Source organism: Condylura cristata, unplaced genomic scaffold (assembly GCF_000260355.1).
Source record: "Condylura cristata isolate star-nosed mole 26May11 unplaced genomic scaffold, ConCri1.0 scaffold00020, whole genome shotgun sequence".
NCBI classification, from domain to species: Eukaryota; Metazoa; Chordata; class Mammalia; order Eulipotyphla; family Talpidae; genus Condylura; species Condylura cristata.
Window position 1 is genome coordinate 36,746,641 of NW_004567121.1, and position 6,853 is coordinate 36,753,493.

Consider the following 6,853-nt stretch of genomic DNA (forward strand, 5'->3'; position numbering starts at 1 on the left):
CTAAGCTAACAACAGGAAACGAACAGAGAGCTGCCCACGGCTGAGAGCCAGGCGCTGTCCGGCGGGTGGAGGGCAAGCGGGGGCAGAGGGAGGCCGGGCACACGCCAGCGCCTCCCAGCAGGCCGCCGCGGTCCGAGGCCAGAGGGGCGGGCAGGGCGCTGCCGGCAGAATAGGACCAGAGTCAAGTCGGCAGGAAGCAAATCTTAGCTACCTCCTAAGCTAACAACAGGAAACGAACAGAGAGCTGCACGCAGGTCTGTTTCCACGGACCACGGAGCCCCCAGCACTGAAATTCGAGTTAAAGTCAGCGAGCCAGTGGGCCTGGAAGCTCCAGAGATCCTGCGGAAATAAAGGGATCGCAGACTCTCCGGTCACTCTGATACCGCGACGCGTCTTTAAATATAACGTAGAACGACAGAGGGGTCCTCTCAGTTACCCTACGTCTTCCCCAGACTCCCTTTCCACGCGGTGCTCACACTCAGGAAGGCTGCTTGCCTGAAGGAGCCTCTGACCAGGCAGAATTTGCGAGGCGCTCGAATTTTTTTTTTTTTTTTTTAACAAATCCCTGTCTTGGTTTTTGTGGCGATGGACTGAGGAGAAGGAAAGTTGTTTCCTAATCCAATCACCTATAGATACCACATTCTTACTGATCCCAAGAATTATCACACTTGCTCACAAAACCCTCATTCATCATTTTCCCACAACCCCTCCGAAATGAGGTCGCAAACTACACAAAGGGGGTGGCTGAGACAATTAATTTGCAAACTTTATTAACCTTTACACTTTGTCTCTCTTGCTTACCAAATAACAACTTTCCCTCTCCCCCTTATTTACCAAAGATCTACCCTGTGATAACTGTCAAGGTTAATGAATGCCTAGATTTGCTGATTCTTGCCTTTCCTGAATTTCCAAATAAATGTTTCAGAGAGGTTTAGCAATTGCATAATTACCATAATGTATTTTATATACTGGAGGCATCTCATGTGGGCTTTGGATTAAGTGAATAATGGCAATGTTGTTTTGAGTGCACAATAGTTCAGTTAACTCCATTGTTACTAAGTAATTTACACTTAGAAAACCCAGAAGGTCATTTGGAAATGTGTGCATTGAAATCTGCCATATCTTGGTTACACGATCTGCTTTTCATTATTTCACAATGTCTTGAGGAATGGAACTAATAAAGCTGATATTTCATGGTGTAGGGTGCAGACTAGCAGTTTGATGTAATGTTTCAGCTCACGACTCCTTTTCTACAAGGAACAGATTAATCTATTCAACTGGAGAAAGAGACCACCTAAGGTTTAACTGCGCGGATGAGGTGCAAAACACCCGGCTCACAACTATTTTCTCCCAGAATTAATGTGACCAGTTGGCATCTCTCCCAAACAAGCATCACAGAGCTATAGGGTGGTGGATTCAATTCCTATTCTATGAAAACCATAAATTAAGTAATGTCCTGTACGCCAAAATGCTGCAGCCATTAGGGAGTCTTTAGGGCAATGGTTTTGGTTTTCTTCATCCCTACGACCAGGAGTAAGCGAAAGACTTGATCTTCTGAATAGGCCTTGGGGCAGTGTATGAGCCAAGAGCTGTCCATTCGCGGCAAGCCCCGTGGGAAAGGCGCAGTGAGCCCTGTGCTGGGCAAAATCATCCGTCCTCAATGCCAGGCTCCCACCCACTCACCAAGAAGTCCTCGTCACGTGCAGGCCCTCTCCTACCCCCCACCCCCCAGTATAAGCTTTAACAAACATCCCAAGCTGGTGGACATCACCTGTGGCTTCTCCACACTCCTCCACCGGCCACCTCCACTCACAGCCACAGTCGCTCAGATGCATCCAGACACCCCTCACTGACACCCCAGGCCCTGGGCTTGGGCTCTGAAGGTTTCCACACACCAGCTCTCCTCCATCACAGACTGAGCCTGCCATGTGTAGGGAGCACGTTCTCTTTTCTCCTAGGGAGTTTCTTTGACTGATCTAATAATACTATTGACATAAAGACAGATTAACAGGCGAAAAAAATAAATTTAGTGTCACATGTATGGAGGCCCCACAGATACAGGACTTAAAGAAATGACAAGGATGTTTCACTTTCTATCCTTTTTAAACAAAGAAGGAATGGGGAGGGCTCATATACACACACAGCCACTCATCGGCTTTTAAGACAGACAAGGAGGAGGTACACTAACGTAGTAAGAATGACTCCCTCTGACTGGCACCAGTACAGGTCATCTTTTTCTTTCTTCTGATCATCTTTAATTTTCCAACTAATAATATACATAAATTTATAATATGTGTATAAACTCTTTTTTCTAAGATTAATTTATTGATACACACAGAACTGGGACACAGGCTGGAGGCGCAGGGGCGGCGAGAGGCTTCCCCAGAGACAGAGCGGGGAGCGGGACAGGCCGACAGACGAAGTCCACTGCTGAGGGGAGCAGCGGGCGGGCCAGGGGTGGGGATCGAACTGACACTGAAGCGGCTGCAGCTAGTTTGCAGTGCTGCTGCTGTGCCACCAGAGTGGGGCCTAAAGAAACTCTTTTTAAACAGAAACGGACAGCGGGGAAATGGCCACTGCCCCCCGCCCCCCTGTGCCCTGCCCTTGGTGCAGTGTCACTGTGATTCTAAGCTTCACCGCTGGCTTGGGTCCTGGGCGTTAGCCCTTGTGATGCACAGGGGGCTTGAGAGGCCTCACCTGCTGGAGTTCCCCACCACGTAAAGCTCAGGGCAAGTGCTGGCACACGAGCCTGCTGGGGGTGAGAGAGGCACGGCCCACTGCCCAGCCATCAGCCAACTAACTTTCAGAAACAGAACTTTCTAGTCGACCAGCTGCTGACCACAGATGCACGAATAACTCAGCTGAAATCTGCAGAAAACCACCCAGCTGAGCCCCGCCCAACTGCCAACCGTAAAATCACCCAAGTGAGCAGTTTCAGTCCACAAAGTTTTGCGGTGTTTTGTTATGCCAAATAAAAACACCTAAATGATATCAGAAAAACTTCCCAGTAAAGCAGAAACATCAGGTGTTTCCACTGAGCACGTAGTTTGACCCATATGTCTCTATCATGTTATCTATGATATGGTGGTGAGACCACATATTTGATGAGTAGTTGTGAAAATCCAGTAAGAACATGAAAGCAGTTGACATATAATAAGGCTAAATAAGTATCAGATGAATCTGAATCCCTATTAATGGTTAGGAATTGTGAAGAAGAAAGAGGCCTTTAAGAACATTCAGAATAGATGGCTCAGATTACATCCATCTCCACAGCTTGGAGTGGGCTAAAAATATTGTTTAGAAGTCAAAGGAGTTCATTATTTGAGCAATGGCTAGCGCCTTGGGCTGGAACGTGAGAACATAACTTTTATGTCCTAACTCTTCCACTGACTTGGAAAGGAATATGGCATCGGCTGCTTTTTGCACTGCAGTTAGTTTCTAAGTGGTGGTGCCGCAGGTCTGAGGCAGTAGCAACAGAGCAAGGGGAGGGCCTCAGGCAGCTGTGCAGACTAGACCTGAGGGCCAGCCCCCGGCTAGGGGCCTGCTTGTACCACGCCCAGGCCAGCCGCCAAGCGCCCGGCCAGATACAGCTGCGTGGAGCCCCTGAGCCATCACGACTGCTGCTCCTGCTAATGCTGCTTCTCTGCATGGAGTTGGGCTCCTATTTATCCCTCAAAACCTAGCCCGGGAAGATGCCTCTGAGCTTGGAGACAAAGCTTTCTCCTCCAATGAGCCAGGTCTTCTAGAGGCAGAGGTTAAGGGATTTGTTGTGGGAGGGCTGTCAGGAGGATGACTAAGGAGAAGAGCGGAAGCTCACATTTCAAGATAAGCTTTCAAGCTTCAAAGATATGGGATCCGCTGAAGTCGACACGGGTATGAATGAAATCACAGTTGCCCCACTTGACACAAGGGCCCTGTCTGGTCTTCCGTGTCCCGTAAAGGTCAGTCACTGGCTGCAAGCATCCTGGATGGAGGACACAGACCCCCAAGCATGTCCAGGGAAGCACCCATCATCCAAGACAATAACGGGGCGCAAAGAGTGGCTACTGGCAAGAATGAATGACCGGTCAAGAGGATGAAGAGGCTGCAAAGGCAGCAAGTAATCTGCCAATGTCCACCCTTACAGCACTCTGGGGCACTTGCTTCTCGTATCAAGCTCACTCTGTTGACACCCAGCTCCTTCAGGGTTCTGACTGATCACAATAGCTGGTGAAAACTGTAAGACCGAGGCTGCGGCCTTGACCCTGAACTCATCATCCCCCCTTCACCACCCACACTACATTTCCCTCCACACTAGCTAGCATGGCTGCAGGTCTGTGGGGGCTGTCCCAAGGGAGAGGGAGATCCAGATCTTCACCTGAGAATGTTCTAGCCCCTGGTTAGACTTCAGCAGACCTCAGTAGTGTCCTTATAAGACCTCTGCCGCAGAATTGGCCCATTTACTATTAAAACTGAAAGTGGGGGCACCAAGAGACACCCGAGAAATCACCCCAAGTAAAACAGAAGCCCCCCTCCCCCGTCCTCATTATAAAGCATCTTCTTCAAGACAAGGGCAATTACGTCTACCAAAATAGAAACTTCTCCCTTTGCCTGGTGAGTATTTGCACCAGGAGACCGAGTGACCAGCGGCTGCTGCAGCTCTGAGTTTCAGGGGCTCTTGCCCTGTGCGCCGGCGGCAACGTCTCCACTCTGTAACCCTCTAAACTCTCAGAGCCTCAACTTGCAGGGATGAAGGAAGCACAGATGCCCCAGGGGGCCGCTGGGGCAGCGAGCAGCGCCAGACCCCTGTGCGACACCGGTGGGCACACCCCGGGGGGCTGTGCTGGGTCTCGGGGTGGCGGGCCCCACCCACAGACTCCTTGAGGGCAAGGTCTGTTTCTATTGATCTCTGCCCGTCTGATCACTCGCATCATACAGCCAGGGTGACAAGGACGCGCGAAAGTGCTTCCTTTTGCTTTGCTTGGAAGCCAGGTGCACTTCTCTCCCCTGTGATGAGATCGGAGACCCGCTCTCTTAGCAACTTTCAAATATGTCTTGCAGTGTTATTAACTAGAGTCTCCATGCTGTACATCACGTTCCCAGAACTTATTTATTTTATAACTGGAGGCTTGTTGTAAATAAAAGTGCTTTCCTACACCACATCCATCACGCCGCTGGAGGGTCTGACTCACTCCTCCAGCGAAATATTGAGACTGTGGTCCTGACACAAGGGTGCTGGCTCAGAGTGGTTCACTGGAACCATCCCAGGATACCTGCAAAACAAATGGTTACCCAACGTCGGGGCAGCGCCTCCCCGGGCTGGCAAAGTTTTAAAATACCTCCAGCGGGGCATGTGTGGCCAGACAGAGGGAGGGGTGCCAGGGCCGGGCCGGGGAGCAGCAGGCTGTAAAGACGAGAACACCGGGCGAAACGCCCTTATTTGGTCATCAGGCCCAGACACAGTCACCTGGGGTCACGGCATGGCTCCTCTGCCCCCAGGACCGCGGTCTGGCCAGGCCCCGAGGGGTCAGGCAGACGCGGGGTGACTGTGCAAAGCACTGGACCATGACCAGTGCCCTGGCCACCGTCACCCCTGAACCTCCTGCCTTGGCCAAAAGGGGCCTGGAAAGGAAACAGACACAGAGCCACTGGGAACCGTCTGCAAACCACAGGAGGCTGATGAATACAGCCAAGAGCTGCCCAGTGATGCAATCCACGGAGACCGAAAAAAAGAAAAGGAAAAATAGAAAATAGGAAAGAGCCCTCCAATCCTACCCAGAGGCATTCACCACTCGGCGTGACCTTCCAGGAATCTGCTGACAGTGTTCTGTGCCACTTTCTGCCTGGGACATGGCATGACTGAGCCTCCAGGCGCAGGGGGTTGGGGGTGAACCCAGAGCTGGAAGGTGGGGAGACTCAGGGTGGGTGGCCTGCTCCTGGCCGGGAGTTGTTGGGCGCCATCTGCTGGGGGCAGAGGGAAGCACACCCACCTCCTGCCCCAACTTAAACAATGACTCAGGGAGACCTGTGGGCCCAAGGGAACGAAAGGAGTATCTCCTCCTGTGAGGAGACAGTGGCTTCCATACCTTTCACCTCCTTTGACTAGTACACTCTTCACAGGTGAGCACTGCTATGCCGGGGGGACACCTGGCAATAGGTTCCAGGAGAGGATCAATTTCACTTAGGGCGAGACCTGGCAGATTTGATGTCACTGAAGAACTGTTCCCCACCCTGAACTCCCTGGACTGAAATAGTTCTGGAAGCTTAAGTACTCACTGAGTGAGAGACTAGATACGGCTTGAATCGCTTGGGGTTTGCAATTTGTGTGAATCCAGCAGAGAGGAGAAAGCCGATGCGGACTGGGCATGGGAGCTGTTTGCGGAAGGCACCCAGGAAGTACCCAGGCGCACCCTTCCCGCGCCCCCACCCCGAGACTGCCAACTATTTCACCGCCCCATAGGCCTTAGCCCCGATCTGTTCTTTCCTGACTGCCCCGGCCTTTCACCTGCCCCGTGGGGTCCCCCCAAACCACCACCCCCAAGTTCTCCTCATGGGTCACCAGCACCGGTAGCCACACAACTTTCACCTTCTGTCTTCAGAAAGCCAGGCGAGCACACCTGCACAGCTGAGGCCCTCATTCTGCTATTCTCTCAACTTTTTTGTAACTAAATTTTCAGACTAAAAAGTAAAAGTAAAAGGAGAATGGAAAGACGGTAAGAAATTGGCGGTGGGTTCCGGAGTAAATCCTCTCAGATTCAGGAGCGACTCTGTTAGAATGTAACTGGCTTTGGCCCTCCCTGGGGGCGCAGCGGGTTACAGCACAGCACTCAGAAGCTGAAGCCACTTCGGCATGAGTTCGATCCCCGCCTGCCCC